At 35.0% G+C, this 17,204-nt stretch overlaps 1 protein-coding gene and 1 long non-coding RNA gene across 4 annotated transcripts in view; one reads left to right on the top strand and one right to left on the bottom strand.

Annotated features, from left to right (window-relative positions):
• enox2 (ecto-NOX disulfide-thiol exchanger 2) overlaps positions 1 to 17,204 on the bottom strand; it is a 196,260-nt gene that overhangs the window by 167,692 nt on the left and 11,364 nt on the right. The gene's annotated exons all lie outside the window — the stretch shown is intronic.
• Positions 6,790 to 16,590, top strand: LOC122837081. Its single transcript, XR_006371685.1, has 2 exons — positions 6,790 to 6,894; positions 16,319 to 16,590. It is a non-coding gene; the product is annotated as an uncharacterized LOC122837081 (long non-coding RNA).

The raw sequence follows: 17,204 nt of genomic DNA, 5'->3' as shown, positions 1-17,204 counted from the left end.
ACCTCATGATTTGTAATCTCTGGGTAAGTCTGCATGTATTTTTGCCAGCAAAGTACGGTGGCCGACAGGTACAAATGCACAGCAAAAGAGAAAACATGCAAACAAAAAAAAGACACGCGCACCAATTAAATGCGGCAAACAAAAAGCAAATAAAATGCAGCAAACAAAAAAGAAGATAACCCCGAATGAAATGCAGCAAACAAAAAGAGAGACGCAAACAAAAAAGAAGACACCCCCGAATGAAATGCAGCAAACAAAAAAGAAAACACCCCCGAATGAAATGCAGTGAACAAAAAGTGTTAAAAACGGAAGTGCTCCAGACCACTAGGGGGAGTCAAAGGAAATAGCATTCATTTCTATGGGACCAGATGCAAGATTCAGAGAAAGAAATTTGAAAGAAAGTAAAGGTACGTATTACTGTATTTCTTTTCAGATATGCCGTCTTGTATAATATTATAAATATTATAAAAGAAGACATATTATATTATTATAATATTTATAATAATATTATAAATATTATAAAAGAAGACATATTATATTATTATAATATTTATAATAATATTATGAATATTATAAAAGAAGGCATATTATATTATTATAATATTTATAATAATATTATAAATATTATAAAAGACGGCGTATCTGAAAAGAAATATAGTAATACGTACCTTTACCTTCTTTCAAATTTCTTTCTCTGAATCTTGCATCTGGTCCAATAGAAATGAATACTATTTTCTTTGACTCCCCCTAGTGGTCTGGAGAACTTCCGTTTTCAACACTTTTTGTTTGCTGCATTTCATTCTGGGGTGTTTTCTTTTTTGTTTGCTGCATTTCATTCGGGGGTGTCTTCTTTTTTGTTTGCGTCTCTCTTTTTGTTTGCTGCATTTCATTCGGGGCTGTCTTCTTTTTTGTTTGCTACATTTTATTTGCTTTTTGTTTGCCGCATTTAATTTGTGCGCGTGTCTTTTTTTTGTTTGCATGTTTTCTCTTTTGCTGCGCATTTGCACCTGTCGGCCACCGTAGCAAAGAGACTAAACAACTAAATATTTTTGCTGCACCCTCTTAATCATATGGTGAGACTTCTACTTTTAACAGCTCTCTGAATGTTGCTAAGAACCCAAACATTTCAACAAGTTAATTTTCAAAATCACTCAGGTGTTTACCTCTAGACTCCTCTAGTAAACATTTACAATAAATTGCCCAGCTCTGTGAGAGGCCAGTGAGATTTCTCATTAAAATCTTTTTTTACAACAGAAGGCTTTGGATTAGAGTGGACTCTATTTACAGTTCAGTATTTACTTGTTTGCTGATTATTTTTTGCGGAAAACCCACCGATTCACTGATTTGTTTTTTTTAGAGAGTATATCTGACATATTTAATTTCCCACCCAGTTATGCTATATTCTTGGGGGCCGAGGATTGATTGGTCAGTGAATGCTGAAATATTTCACTGTATTTTCTTTGCCTCACTTTTACACTGCACTTTCAAAATTAAACTAAACTGGCTGGAAAATAATTGTGCAGTTACAATAGCAGCTCATTTGGAGCGCTATCAAATCAAGCTGCCCAAAATGAGCAGTAAGTGAGTATGGCAAGCCATATTAATAATTAATCAAAGAACTGCTGGTACTCTAGATACTCCAGGTAAAAAAAAATTATTTCTGGATCAGTGCAATAGCTCCAAACCTAAACGTTTTATCCATTTATTAATGGCTAAAACATGACATTAGTCTTAGGAAGAATGCTTGCATTAGTTGAATTTTTTACAAGAAAATTGATTATGGATTTATGGTTTAAATATCCTCCTTGTACATTAAATATACATACGCAGTGACCCATTAAGTGTGTTGCTGGTTATATATGAGCCAAATGCAGAATAGCAGGAAAAAAAGAAATAGAGGGAAAGAGACCAACATACTGCTGAGGGTTACATAGAAGCTGAGAAAAGATCAAATGTACTGTATGTCCATAAATCATAGATATAGGAGACATCAGTTCCTCTCTGTGGATTGCCGGTAAGCCTGTTTACTTTCCCACTCAGAACAGAACACAGTTAACGCCCAAGAGAAAAGACACCCAGCTGCTTAGTTAAACCAGAGTTTGTTGTGATCACAGCAGTGTAGATGAGCTTTCACACCTGTCCAAGGGAATCAGATTATTTGTGGAAACTAACTCAGATTAAAAGGCTCAAGCTTGATACTTGAGTACTTTAACAAGGTTCACAATATCTTGAGAAAAGAAACACACCAACACCATCACAGAGCTCCCATTTATGCCCAATAAATTAGCCGCAGGCATGAGATGCTTCTGTACATATCCAGTTTTTGTTTCTCCTAATCAGGGTTTGTGTATTGCCTGAAAAGCTCAGAAACAGCCATAAAAGCAATTGGTAAACTTGACATGATTACATCTTTGACGGTTGGACAGACAGACTTTTTCTCTGGCATCACTTCCAAGCAGCCAGTTGGCATGCAGAGATCATTGAATGGTTGTTACAGAGACTTGTTGACCAAAAGATGGCCCTTTCTGCAGTCCTGCACCGGTAATGGCCTTTTTCCATTAGTGCCTACTCAGCACAACTTGACTCAGCATTACCCTGTTATAAAGTTTACATGCTAGCAGGCCCCTTTTTAGAAGACCACGTTTTGCTACTTTTTGGACTCTGGTGCGGCCCTGTAACTACAGCTCCACCCACTAGAGATGTTACTTAGATAAAATAGAAAACCAACCGTAACCATGTTGAGGTGAGGCAAGTCAAGCCATGCTAGTGCTAGTGGAAAAGGACCATTGAACATAATTCCCTCAACATCCTCCTCACTGTGTCTGGAAGTGAGATAAATTAGGCCCTTATCCATCCTGATGGTCATTGGTAAAAAGGAACTGACTTTGTCATGTAGTACTTACACCAAGAAACACAATTTTTCAGTATGAGATTTTCCTCTGCAATTTTAAAACTTTTCATAGATCTTCAGAAGTCGAAAAGTGGTACGAACCCAAATTTACATGGTTGTAAATGTTTTACTCTGTTTAAAGTCAGACATTCTTATAAATAAAAAGAAAGAGCGAATTGTTACAGCTAGTTATGTAGAAAGTCAAGAAAAGTAGACCACAGAGCAGTAATTGAAGGTAAATGATTTAAAACTGTGATTATGTGAATACTTTAATTGATTTGTTTTACATTTTCCATTAGATATGTTCAAAATCAGATCGAAGAAGTTGGCTACTAACTTTGCAGGCAAGTGGAGTGTTGTACAGAGGAAAGGTACACCAGGCTCTGAGTAAGACTGTGTGTGGTATCAACATGCAAATTGATGCATCAATTGTACACCTGCTCTCATGTACATCTATGTAAAACTACTGAAATAGCAAAATCAATATACTAACGTTATCTAATTATTGTTTTTTAAATGAAGAAGCACGATTAGTCTTTTGCTGCTAGGCAGTGTAACTTGCTATTGTTTCGACTTGACAACCTTGACATGATTTATGTCTGGTAATAAAAAACAGATTATGTTTAAAATAAGCTTTTTATAGCTTTGGCAGCAACATTTTACAATGACTGTATTTGCACTTAATGTTTGAGATCAGAATCTCCTGAAGGGCCATGCCTACTTTAAAGATTCTTTATCTCTGTTTGGCCTTATTGATTGATAGGTTTCTGAACTCTGCATCAGCCAAAGCTGCCAAGTGTTCAAATGAAGCAAAATAACTTCACTGTCCCTACAGCGTAACATTAGGCTCAGCAGTTCCTGCTTGCCTTTGTGTGTGGGGCCACTGTGACAAAGTTAATTTCTTGCCAAACAAGCAGAAACGTTTATGCCAACACACACAATAAATAATAACAAATATAAAAACTGAATCATCTGAATGCTTTTATTCTCTCCACTGCTCTAGGCAAATACTTTAGTCGCATTAGATGATGCGTGCCAAATGAGTTTCCTTTAAGGTATCTGAGTAAATTGCTTGCTCTTTGTGTGCTTAAGCATTAAAAAAAACAGTCTATTAAAGCTGAAGCTGCTGTGTTACTATGTACAGTAGCTAATTAACACTGTCTCTATTCATTAAAGTTAAAGATAATCCAGAAGACGTTTGGTTAGATAAACATCATGTTCAGAGATAAAAACACTCACTTATAATCATTACTTAAATTTACTAACCATAAAAAATAGAACACAATCTACAGGGAAAAGCAGCAGATCAAAACATGTAAACATAAGAAACTTTGACAGGATGGGCCTCTTCTATCTCAGATTATTCTCATCATTCTCAAGTATGAGTGTTAGTGTATCCATCCATTTTTATTATTACTGGTGACAGATTGTGTGGCCCAGGCATGTTATGGGAGAGTGTTATTCAATACGGGTAATGAAACAATGCTGGTTTCACAATCTAGAGACATAATGCCAAAGACACAAAGGAAAACCTAACAAACTTCCAAAAAAAGCAATCAAAGTGTCAGAGTCCATGCAGAGCAAAGATGTTAAAAATGTATTGGCAATTACAGGAACTGAAAGTCTGCCTTTAGTTCCCACTATTGTCATGATCCTACTATTTTAATTTGGTACTTGTACCAGACAACAACTCTGTGTAAATATTGGCAATCTATTGAACGGTTTTGGGGGTATGTTAGGTTTTCTTTTGTGTCTTTGGATGTTTCTTGTGGTCAACAAAAAACATCCAGCAAAAGACAGATACTGGGCAAGAAATAAGTTTAGCAATATGAAAGCAACTCTGTTTATTGATTCTGAGTCAAATAAGTATGCCAAACACATAAAGACTTAAGTGTTAAATAAATGAAAGTGTACTTTTACTTTTCAACCCACATTAAAATGTTGCCAAAAATTAATTTACTCATATAAAGAACATTGTCAGAGATTTAATGTGATTATCCAATGCAATCATTTTAAAACTTGCTTTTTGTATTTTCCATAATATAGTAGACTATAACAATTCTCCACTTTTTGGCTGCCAAAGGATGACAACACTCATGGAAAAAGCATTATTATCTAATAATAACAAGACACCACTTTACATGTAACAACAAAAAAAGTTAAATATATTATTCCAGTGTTAGTCAAGTTTGCTGAAGAGGAAAACTAAAACCTGCACCAGAAATAGTTGGAAAATTGTTCAACAGAGCTAAAATATATGTATTGAAACTGGAGGGTTTGAGGACATATTTCACTTTTGTCTATTGTACTTTTTTTTTATAAAAGGCAAAAAACATACTGAGAAACCTTTGTTTATAAACCATTCTCTCACTGGGTCTAGATATCTGTTTTTTTATAAACTGCAACATTTTCAATGTTTCTTTTCAAAAGCAAAATAAACTATATCACTGTCCATCTAATTCTAGGTCCAACATTTTCTTCTCTGTTCTATTTTTCCACAGTCCAAGTTTAGCAAAAAGTGACATAACTCAAACCAGCTTTCCTGACTTACTTTATTTTTCTGTCCTGAATTACTTGCACTTTGACCCTTGTCATTCACATAAGATAAAAGCTCTCAACTTAAAGCCAGAAAGTAAAACATGCAACTAGAACAAAGTGAAATGAGTTATTAGGTATATATCTTATTTTCTCCCTTAGTCATATTGAGCACAGCTTAGCAGCAGTGCTTCTTTGTCTGCAGGCCTTATCTGGCTGTGAAGCACCAAGTTATGTGCGGCTGTTTCTATTGGCAAGGCAGTGAAGGCGAGGCCTGCCAGCCCAGATAAACCTCCCTCTGTTCTCTATGCAGACTTGCAGGCTTCAGGTCTGCTGCAGGTGTCCCAGAAAATGTTTCCATAGCCATTAGACTTTAGCGCTCCTGGTGACACGTTGGCATCGCTGATAGGAAATAACTGAAGACGGGGAGAAAAGCGATGATGGGAGTAGCTGCGAGGTAGACAGACCCCACACACAACTCGACAGAATGAGTGGGGTGATTTAGACTGAGATGGCAAACTAGCAAAAACACTATTTATATACAAAAAGTAACTGCATAAAAGTTAGTTTTTTAGGATAATAAATATAGTTAAAACCTCCTCTAAATTAATATTTCAATTATCCTAACCCAATAATAAAACTGCAAAACTTAAATATACAGAGAACCTTAAACTATTTTGATATTATTAAAAAAATCAAAGAAATAAACTAAGGAGATACAACAATGATGTTGCTGAAGCTTTTGTTTCAGTGCCTGAAATCTTTGAAAATTTTTCAGGCATCAAACAATAAATTTTCTGAAAATGTATATCAATTTACAGCATCGCGCCAGTGTAAATATCTGCTGAAAATTCAGTCCAATGGGCTAAACATTATATTTGCAAGGAAAATAAAAGTTTATATTTTGCATACACAGATATTATGACCTTGTTATATTAGCCGTTACATTATGCAATCATATTTAATAAGTAATAAGCAAGATAGCTAAACTTTGTGTTCATACAAAAGGTTTTATTAATAAGCAGAGCATGTGTCAAAAGACATTTGACTGCAAATAATTAAAATTATTAATTTTGGGGAATTTGTCTTATTTCAATGAAGTTTGCTTCTGATTTCCATTAGCAAATTTTGCTGCTTTTGGGGACTCTGGAATATCTCAAATTTCATGTCTTAAGGGTTTGTAACCCTTAAGCTTGAAAAATAAGGTTTACTACAAATTCTAACTGACACTGTTTTGTATCAGTTAAGCTCAAAACAGAGATAGAATTTTGTTTCCCCCTCTGTGTCTCACTCACACATGACAGTTTTCAAAGGGGATTAATTACCATAGCAACATAGCAACAGAATACTAAGGAGGGCAGAGACGTACAGAACTACAGAGATGGCGGAACATGCAGTTCCAACAAAAAAGGGAGAGCTTCCAGTTAGATCTACAGATGCCACCTTGGAGGAATACTTACTACAGAAAAGTATATATGTTTTATAATATATTTACCACCAATGACAAAAAAAAACAAAAAACATTTTGTGTTTTCTGTCAAAATTCATGAACTGCACAATTCTTGTTGAGTTCAATTCTAGCGGATTTCTTCTGCTATTTCACAAAAGCAGAAGAAATCTTTTGTTTTTTGAACAATAAGAATATTTGTTGTTAATCTGTTGCTAAGAAATGAGCACGTTTTCTGGTAACCAAGTGCCACGAAGTAAACGTCTGACTTTTACATTTGCAATTTTACCAACTGTAAATTTCCTGCATCTAAGCAGATACACAGTATTTCAAAAGAGCTTAAGTTTATAAACATTAATTAACTTTGTGTTTTTTTTTTGGTGCCACAAAGTATAAATCAGATTTTTACTTTTGTGTTGAATGTCTATTTTATATTTACCATCAATGACAAAAAAACAAAACATTTTCACTTTTCTGCCAAATTCATCAACTGCACAATTCTTGTTAAGTAGTATGTAGTGTAAGATAAGTGGTATTTCAAATGAGCAGAAGAAATCTTTTGTTTTTTGAACAATAACAATACTTGTTTTTAATCTGTTGCTAAGAGATGAGCATGTTTTCTGGTAACCAAGTGCAACAAAGTAAACATCTGATTTTTACTTTTGCAAAAGTAAAAATCAGAAGGCAGTGGATTAACATTAGCACAAACATTAGCACTGTTGACTTTAGCAATAGCTACTGCCCACATTAGCAGTAGCTCTTTCCCTATAAGGCTACTGCTATTTTTTTAGCTATTTTTCTTATGCATTAGCCTTGTTTAGCACAATGAATGGAGGAGTTCAATGTAAGACAACATGTTAGTTATACCCCACATGCCACTGACAGCATTTAGGCTAACATTAGCATTTTGGCTAATTTTAGCTTGTACACTAATTTTAACATACTCACTGGAGTAAGTCCATGTTGTGTGAGGAGTTGAAATCAAGGTAAAAATTGGCAAACTGAAGATTAAGACTACTTTCTACTTCAGGAAAATACAAAATTTCATTGGCTATAAAACTATCCAGAGCTGAAAAAAAAAAATAAAAATAAATTCGGAACTTCTTCAAGTTTTCAAGAATGAGCGGGAGTCCAGTTAGACACCTTTCCTTTTATGGTGGTGTGAAATGTAAAAATAAACTAGGTTGTCACCTTTGTCAATGTGAAACAACATGCCCATCTGTAGGACTGGAGCCAGTGTTAATGTAGACAAATAATCACTTCACCACCTTCCTGAGCAAGGAGCAAGATGTGGAACTGGCAGATTAGACCACCTGGTGTAATCAGACTGGAAACCTATTTATAGGACAATAATTTACACCCAGTGCCCAGAGGCAAAGAGATGAGGACCAAGAGGGCCAGTGCAAGGTTTCCTATGAAAAGGCAATTAATGGCAGTGCCCTCTGTTACAATTCATTTTTCTTGATGTTGCACCATGTTTCAAGTATCATTTTATAAGATAAACCTAAATTGAAAAATGCTACATATGTACATATAGACTACTCTAATTAGTTGACTATATGTATTGAAGACAGAATGAAAAAATAAGCAGCTCTGTCTTCCACTAATGTGCCATCCAGGGAAGACCTGTGTGCTGATATTCACTTGGATGTCACATTGACGCTTAACAACCCACCTAAACATTTTACAGACCATTTAAACTCCCCATATGGGAACATCACTGTTTGACAGTTGCTCCTTCCAGCAGCAGTAAAGCCATGAAGATTGCTGTGATTGGCAGAGGAAAAGCAAACAAAAAACAAAGATGCTCAATTGGGCTACAGAGTGACTAGATGCCACCATGACAGGATCAGATGGCATCTGTGTGAAATAAGGTCAATCTACAGGCTTCTTGGGAGTATTTCCAATGTTCTAAATGCAACTAATCACAGTTATTCCCAATACCAATTTTGGTAAAAGTACATTTTAAATTTAGTCAAATACAACTTCCTTTCTGAACTCTAAAACTAGTGGCAGAGGAAGTAACATTTATTTAAATTTAATTTAAGAGATAGGTAGACAGATAGACAAAATAAAACCCTTCCATTTTATTTTCAATACACACAGTAGCCATGAGCTATGTTGTGTCCTTGAGATTGAAAGCTAACAACTCCTTTACTGCCAATTTCTTTGATAAGTAAATGTCAACAGTGAAAAGAAACTTGATTGTCTTTCTGAATAGCACACACACATTGCCGTCAGATTGCTTTATCTTTTGTAGACCCTGATTTACCTCCATCTTCATGCTGACGATTGTGTACCACTGTTTATTTGAGTTGCTTGACTTGGAAGTCTCCAACTACCTGTTAATCTCATGCCTGAGAGTGAATGAGTCCAGCTTGGCATTTTGGCTGAAACATGTTCAATAATTACATAAAAATAACAAAACTCCATGCTAGCTGATGTGATGCATTATGATAAGTGTTTATATCTGCAAACTTGGTACTTTGAATATTACATACCACTACAGCTACATATTAGGAAAATATGCATAGTTGATCATATTCATGAAAGTTGCCATAGCAATATGACTCAACATTCATAGAGCCCAGAAAATGAATAGTCCATCCAGCTATAGGAAGAAAAATTTAATGTTTTGTTAGTTTGTAAAGTTTTTATCACAAGAAGGACTTTATTTTAAAAAAGTGACGTCAACATACAATATTTGTAGTTACCTAGTGACTACAAATACTAGGTATTTGTACCTAGTACCATCTCTTTACCATTTGAAAGCCTTAAAACAATTGTATTTGTAACAATTGTAAAGTATATCACAGCCATACAGAGTTTAAATAAACTAACACTTCAAACTGTGTGGTTCTTCACAATAAGTATATTGCATAAAGTGATATTGTAATAATTCAAAAGGTTTTGACCATCTTTTTGTCCAGGTGGCCTAACTCTAGCCTGACAACTGTTGTTAAATTTTAAAATTTCTCTTTTAAGAAATAGAAACCGTTGTGTTCTATACAGACTACTAGGTAGGACTATATTGTAATACGAGTTTAGAACATGCATGCATATTCAGAGCTTTTATTCAATCAGCAGGACTTATTTAAGATAGCATTTTTTGGCATTTTATAACAGGCTTTCATTGTAATGTGTCATAATCAGGATCCAACAAAACTGTATGTAACTGATCTGAATCTGATAACTGTACTGAAATTAATTTGAGTACCGTAATTTAAATTGAATTTGGACTGAACTGGATTCATGATTGAATCTATATTTTAATAAAATATTTATATAATATAGTGCCATATAAATATGTTTAAAAGAATAAAAACTGTCCTTTTGTGAAAATGCAATCCTGTCAAATATTGGCATTTCTAGGGATTACTTTCTGACCATGACTTCCCTTTCATTTCAAATTTAATAAAGAAATGAATGCTGCAGAATTTAATGAAAGATCAAGCTTTCACATATGGGGCATATACCTGAGATTTAAAACTTATTTCAAATTAGCAGTAGCATACTTTACTGTTCTCTACCATTAAAGCAGCTCCACACAACCTCTCCTGATGAGACAAAAGGAGAAAAAGAAATCATGTTCAATAATATGTGTGGGTGTTAGAAAAAGAGCGTTGAAGTATGTGTAGGTGCTTTAAAAGCTGTTCCAGCCTACCAGTAATTCAACCCCCAGACTTCTCTTTAAAAATGCAAAAGACTGGAGGCAGACATGAGTTCGAGATATTATAATTACTAACAACTGTCAACAAACTGCTGCTCTGAAAATGGTTGGGGATAAAAAAATGAGTGAGTCTAATTATTTGTTTATTGACCTTAGTAGTAACAATAATACTGCTCAAAATACATAACTTTAGAAAATAAGAAGCAGATGCACAAACTGCTTACAGGTGCTAAATGTTTATAAACCCAAGTTTGTTAGTGTTTCTTATTTGGAAACTAGGCCCAAAGGCAGGTCTGCTCCCAAACGAGAACTCAAGGAAGCAGTGTTACTCTGTAGTAACATGCTTTACCTACATGAGACGTGTTATGCAAATTATGAAAAAAATTGGGGTGGAAAAGCTGGAGGTAGTTTATGCAGGTAAAAACACAAAATCATACAAGAGAAAACGAAACTGTTACTAAGTGAACAAAAACAGTCCAAAGATTCAGTAATGTAAGATTACATTACATTACTCAGCAGAAAGAGACACTTCTTTCTGCTGAGTGACTGTCATGAAACAGAGAGGATAATACCAAACTTGCATGAAATTGAGCTTCCCTAATCTGTGGTCTTTAAATTGGCATGTCTTTAACTGGATTATTACTTAATATATATTTCTGAGCTTACAAACTATAAATATGAAATATTAATCAACTGATGGGTTACCAAAACTTTTAAAATTGAACATTTCATGAATGAACTTGCAATCATGATAAACTCAAAGTAATATTTATAACACACGGAGAAGGCATGCTGTGGAAAACCTGTAAGGACGTGTTCTTGTCTTTTTCATGTTGTTATTAAAGAACTTTTGCTCTTATAAGGGTTAAAGAGTATGAAAGTAGTAACTAAAGCAAGAAAAGGTGATAAAATAAAATAAAAATCACAGCAGAAATAAAATTTAAGTACATAGTAAGGAGATCTGTGAGATCAGGAGGCTGCACAAGCTCTAGGGGCTTGGAAAGATGTTTACTCTTTATGGGTCAACAATAGCATCAGGGAAGAGAACCAAATACTCAGGAGAAATGCTCACTGTTTTATGTTTCAACTGGTTGCACATTCAGGTCACTTCTAATTCAAAATACATCTGATGTATACATTCTTATGCTCATACAAAGAAACAAGGGAATAGCAGTAATAGTCGGTATAACTGGAAGAAATATTACAAAGAGAAAAGTGGAGATATTTAGTTGTGGTTAGAACCATGAATGACAGGAAATAAGAACAAAGAGTAGTTTGATGAAATAAAACACAGAATAAAGCACATATGTTTCACAGATGACACCAGTGGGTATTTTGTAATGCATAATGTCAAAAAACTTCAAATTATTTTAACAGAAAGACACTTGCTGTGATTAAAAACCCAAATAACAGTATTTAGTGTTATCCAATTTTTAATCTTAAATATTTTTATCTAGGTCCGCGCTGATGGACAGCATGCCCAGTTAAAAAAACCAGCTCTGACCCATTTGCTTCCACACTGGGAATTAAAGTGGGACGTAATTTCGTCGACTGATAATGATATGGAAATCTGTTCTGAATAAAATGCAACATTAATAGTTCATTAAGTTAATCTCAAGCATCCTGATATCCTCGTACCCTGTGATGAGAGGAACCATGTCTCAAGATGCAGCACAAAGCAGAAGAAACTCATTTGAAAATGTTTAAATTTACTGAGCCTGTCCAGATCCAGAGAGAACAAAAGTAGTACTCTGGTTTATAGAACTGAAATGAGATATAAAAAAATCCAAAATAAAGCATCAACTATTAAATGTGGAAGACTGTATTTATGGATATAATGTAAGGAATCTGGGTTTTCCCAAAAAGCCACATCTTCGTTATATATCATTAGCATCTTGGTCACTGAGCTCTATATCAAGAATAGTAAAAAGCAGCTAATCCAGCCAGCCAAATAGAATATCTTTAAGCAGACTTTGAATGCAAGACTCCTGAAACATTACATACTCTAATTTAAGAAAGCAATTGCAATATTGAACATTCTTGCCACGCACTATTAGGTAAAAATTACTCAGTCAGATTTATTCAGTACAATGTTATATCATGTGCATGACATATGAGCCACAAGATCAAAAACTCATGAACACCTCAGATTAAAGCTCCAAGTAAGACTCAGAGTAGTGTCTGAGTTGGTTCAAGGTAGGCTCAGACAACATAAGAGTTTTATGCCAACAATAAGAAATCCAAAACAGCAGAGAACATTTAGACAGCAGAGAAGAAGAAAAACATCATGATTTGAACCAGCACTTTTATGTACACAAGCTGCATCATTCATTATGAATACAAATCCATTAGCCAAGGGCAGTAGCAGAAAAAAATCTCTTAAACAAATCAGCTTACTAAGAAAAAAGGAAGATACAAGGAGACAGGGTCATGGCAGGCAAAAACATCATCACACAACTCTAATGAACCATAAGAAATAACGTTATTCAGCTTTGAAGAGCACAGATCTTGCTTGCCATGGAGATGATATCTGTAGTGCTGTAGCCATAGAAAAGCTCCTCACATGAGCAAACACAAATTCACCCTGTAATTCAAAGATGATATTTAAAATATATAAAACGCACAAAGGACTTCTAAAATCTTCAACCCAGCCTTTGAGTGACAAGACTGAAGCAGTTAGAACTACATTTAGACAAAAAACATTTTGCTTTGGATTACAATAACACACAAAACAAACAGTTTCACACACATTTGGTACTCCATCAGCTTCTAGGCTCATTTCCATAGATTACTGAGCCAAAGAAGGCAACAAATGTCATCTTCATTTCCAAACTGGTTATGAATCACCTTGCTCAATGAAGCATCTACAAGTATGCAAACAGAGGAAGGTTGAGTTCTGTCAGAATAACCTGTGGCCCACGTGCTCAGCATGAGGTTTTAGCAGGAACAATTATTTCTTCTATACATAACTGCAGCACAATAAAACTTCTTGGAGTTACAAGGACATTACATGCTCAGCTTGTGGACATCTTCTTTACATGCATTTATCATCAGCACACCACCACTTACATAATCATTTGCAATGTTTTTTTCATGTGCTATTGTTATTAATAAATCCTCTAACGTACCACAGAAATTAGGACAATATGATGTCTTCTTAATCCCTGAATATTTGAGTGAAAAGACAAAAATGCCACAGGCAGCGTGCTGCAGCACAGTAAATTCACTGAGGTAAAATGAGGCAAATCATGAATTCTCAAAATAACAATATTGTCAAGTTTTATTCATGATTAGAGCCAAATGTTGCTTTGATACCAACAGACTGACTTACAGGAATCACAAAACTACCTAAGGACCTTAAAAAGTCATTCCTTTCGGTGAAATAAGCCAATAAAGCTTGATGTATTAGCACATACATAATGTGTTAAATGCGACCAGCTGATATCTGCATTTTCTTACAAATATCTTAGATATGCTCTGGAAAAAATGTCAGTGAAAAAGCTAATTTCCAGGCATTCACAGAAGAATCTAAGTACTTAGACTTAGATTCAATTAGATCTTTTGTTTTAGAAAAAAATTATGATCTAATTGCATTGATGTAAGGACCCCAAAAACCAGGTAATCTACAAGACAACACTCTAAAATATAATAAAAGTATTAATTTGATTTAGACTTGAGCAAACGTTTTTAATAAACACAAGCTAAATGTGTTCTTAGTTCTTAGGTAAAAGTGTACATTGCATATTTAATATCCTTTCTTAGCTTTGTAATTAGTCAGATTATCTGCTCTAGTAGCCAGGCATCAGTCAGCTGCTTCACAACTAGGGGAAAACTGTATCATTAAACAGCTTTACCTTAAGAAGAGTGATTGGAGGTACTCCAATCACTCTTCTTTCTGGGAAATGTAAATATTCCCAACCACCTGAATTTGTATTTCATGAACCTAAGAAAAAGTGTGAGCATCTTCTTTAACTCAACCAACTAGTAGTTCAAAGCAACAGATCGTCAAGAGGCAGCTCTGTATTACTGTGTAAACTCACAGAAAACGTTTGTACTTTCTCTGGCATCTCATTAGAAGGACTTGAAGCAGTAGGAATGTCTTGATGGAAATTTTTTTTACAAGACTTAAAACTGTAACTTAAAAAAAAACAAACTTGGAATGCCTTGGTACCAGTGAGCAGTCAATGCCTATTAGCATTTAAAAACAAACATGTTTTGCACTAAGAAAAGCCCTACGCTGTTCTTCACTCTTCTTAAACTAACAATACACGGTCCAGCTGTTATATTGCTGAAGGAATAGGACTTACACTAACCTTGTGTAACCCTAGCTGCCAGACCTAAAGCAGCCACAGCAGATGTCATTAAAAATACTGTAGCAAGAAGGAAAAATTGAGAAAATGATTTTTCTAGAAAGTCTCACAACAATACAGCTGTTTCTCAAGATAAATACGTATGTACCACTTTAGTACCAACAGCAAATGAGGAATGGTTTTTCTCCCTTTTAATAAGACTTCTGTGTTCTCATTTTTTAAAGTCCAATTAGAACAATTGTTTTTCACTTCATTCACTCAACCTACTACTGCAGATCTGTCTACTGTCTTGTGAAGCTACTTCACAAGACAGTGGACAGGTAAGACAGTCATGTCATAATAACCTAAGGCATGACTGCTGTTCAGGAGTGTAAAAAATGGATCCATAACGTTGGAAGGATTGGACAAATCTGAAATACTGCTTTTCCTGCTAAGTTGATGAAATTCTGAACAGTGTCACAAACACCTTTTGGATATTAAACTAACAGGAAGAATCAACACTTTGACACCCGAGATCTTTTCTGCAAATTCAATTGACTGAGGTCATAAAATAACTCAACTCCTGACCAGAGCTCTTAACTACACCCCTTTCTACCCACTCTCTCTTCAAAGTCTGCCTCAGACTAGCAAAGAAACCATTACCAGTAATGAGAATCAATGGGGGTGTTAAAAGTATTGGCAGTTCAGCATAGGAGCTACTCTCTGAGCCGTCTTTATTAGTGAGGGAAAAAGTGAGTGCTGCTCTCCGTTCTTCCTGCTCTAAAAGGCAGTGCATTGATCAGAAGGTCAGGCCAAGCAATGTCCAACCTCTTAATAGTCTGTGCTATTCCTCGTTCTCAACAGCTGTCAGTTATCTTCCAGGTCAGCATCACCTGTTTCACAAAGTGGTAAAGGTTAAGATTCAGAAGGAAAAATGCCTGGATCATAAGAGGAAGAAATTAAAAGTCAATCTCTCTGAACTGAGTAAGAGCACAACACACTCTAAGCAAATGAAGCATAACCTATAATCCTCAACTATTTTCCTTCTATTTCTACACTAGGTTCAAGAATAGTGTCCTCTCACACTCTGCACATTATTTCATGTTTGAATGCACTGATATGAAAATCTGGGCCGATATCAATATCTGGTGTCATATAATACTTACCAATATTACATGCGAATCTATATATCTCTTTTTTTTCTCTTTTTTTTCGAAAAAGGAAAAGGATACATCTTTTACTTCAGTTAAAACAGCATAATCCAATGCTCCCTCACTATCACAAGCCCGAATAAATGCTACACAGCCAACCTTCCCGAAACACATTCATCAAAACTGAAACACACATAAATTGGTCAAATCTGCCCACTTTTACTTATGTGCCAATATGTTGAAAATAAACATCAGCCAATGCCGATCTTAATGCCAATATATCATGTATCTCTAATTTTAAGACTCGCAAATTAAAGTCATGTTGGTTTTCCACAGATGGACCAAATCTCTTCAATGGAGACTACTGCTGCTAGTGGCTACAAAACGCTTCAGACTGAGGTTCACCTTCAAAAAGGACAACAATCAAATTGAGAATCTGTAGCAACAATTGAAAACTGACATTTACAGATTCTCTCCATCCAAACAGAATGAACTCAAGGAGAAGAAAATATTCCGTCTCTACATTATACAAAGATAGAAGCATTCACTCATAGGGTTGAATACAATAGCAAGGCAAACTATGTTCATTGTAAAATAAACCCTGAAAAGCAAGAATCAGATCCCTTCCATCTCAGGATTATGGGCTACTTTCTGTTAGTCCCTCCAAATACATTCCAGTTTGTGGTTGTGACATGAGGAAAATGTGAAAAGGGAAGGTACTGTAGATGCAAAAAAACATGCCAGGAGATATCTCAAAGTGGATAACCACCACAATTCAGAATTGACTGAATTACAGTATTAATTAGTGTGTAAAATATATCAATCCTCCTTAATGGTTCAAAACACAATTTTAGGAAAAATAAAATATACTTTTGTTTTAAATAATATATATTTTAAAAAAGAGCCTAAATTGAAAAGGATAACAGCTGATCTATGGTATGATTCAAATATTTGATTTCAAAACCTGCTCTTAAGGGCAGAAGCAAGTAAGCTCCTTTTGCTCTAAATGCTTGTCTTTGTCAGACAAAGCTTTGCCAGAATTGTATCCTGGCTTTCCAGCTGAAGTCGTTTCAGATTGTTTTTGCCGCTAAGGAGCAATTTTTCATCAAAAAACTGCAGTGACAGCCGAGAGTCTGTCAACGAAATCTAAGAGGATAACATGGCATTTCTGTTGAACTAGTGATTTAAACTTTTATTGTTTGGGGAAGAGCTGGCTGACGGC

The sequence above is a fragment of the Gambusia affinis genome, linkage group LG09 (assembly GCF_019740435.1).
Source record: "Gambusia affinis linkage group LG09, SWU_Gaff_1.0, whole genome shotgun sequence".
Lineage (NCBI taxonomy): Eukaryota > Metazoa > Chordata > Actinopteri > Cyprinodontiformes > Poeciliidae > Gambusia > Gambusia affinis.
This window is presented reverse-complemented; position numbering and strand designations above follow the sequence as displayed.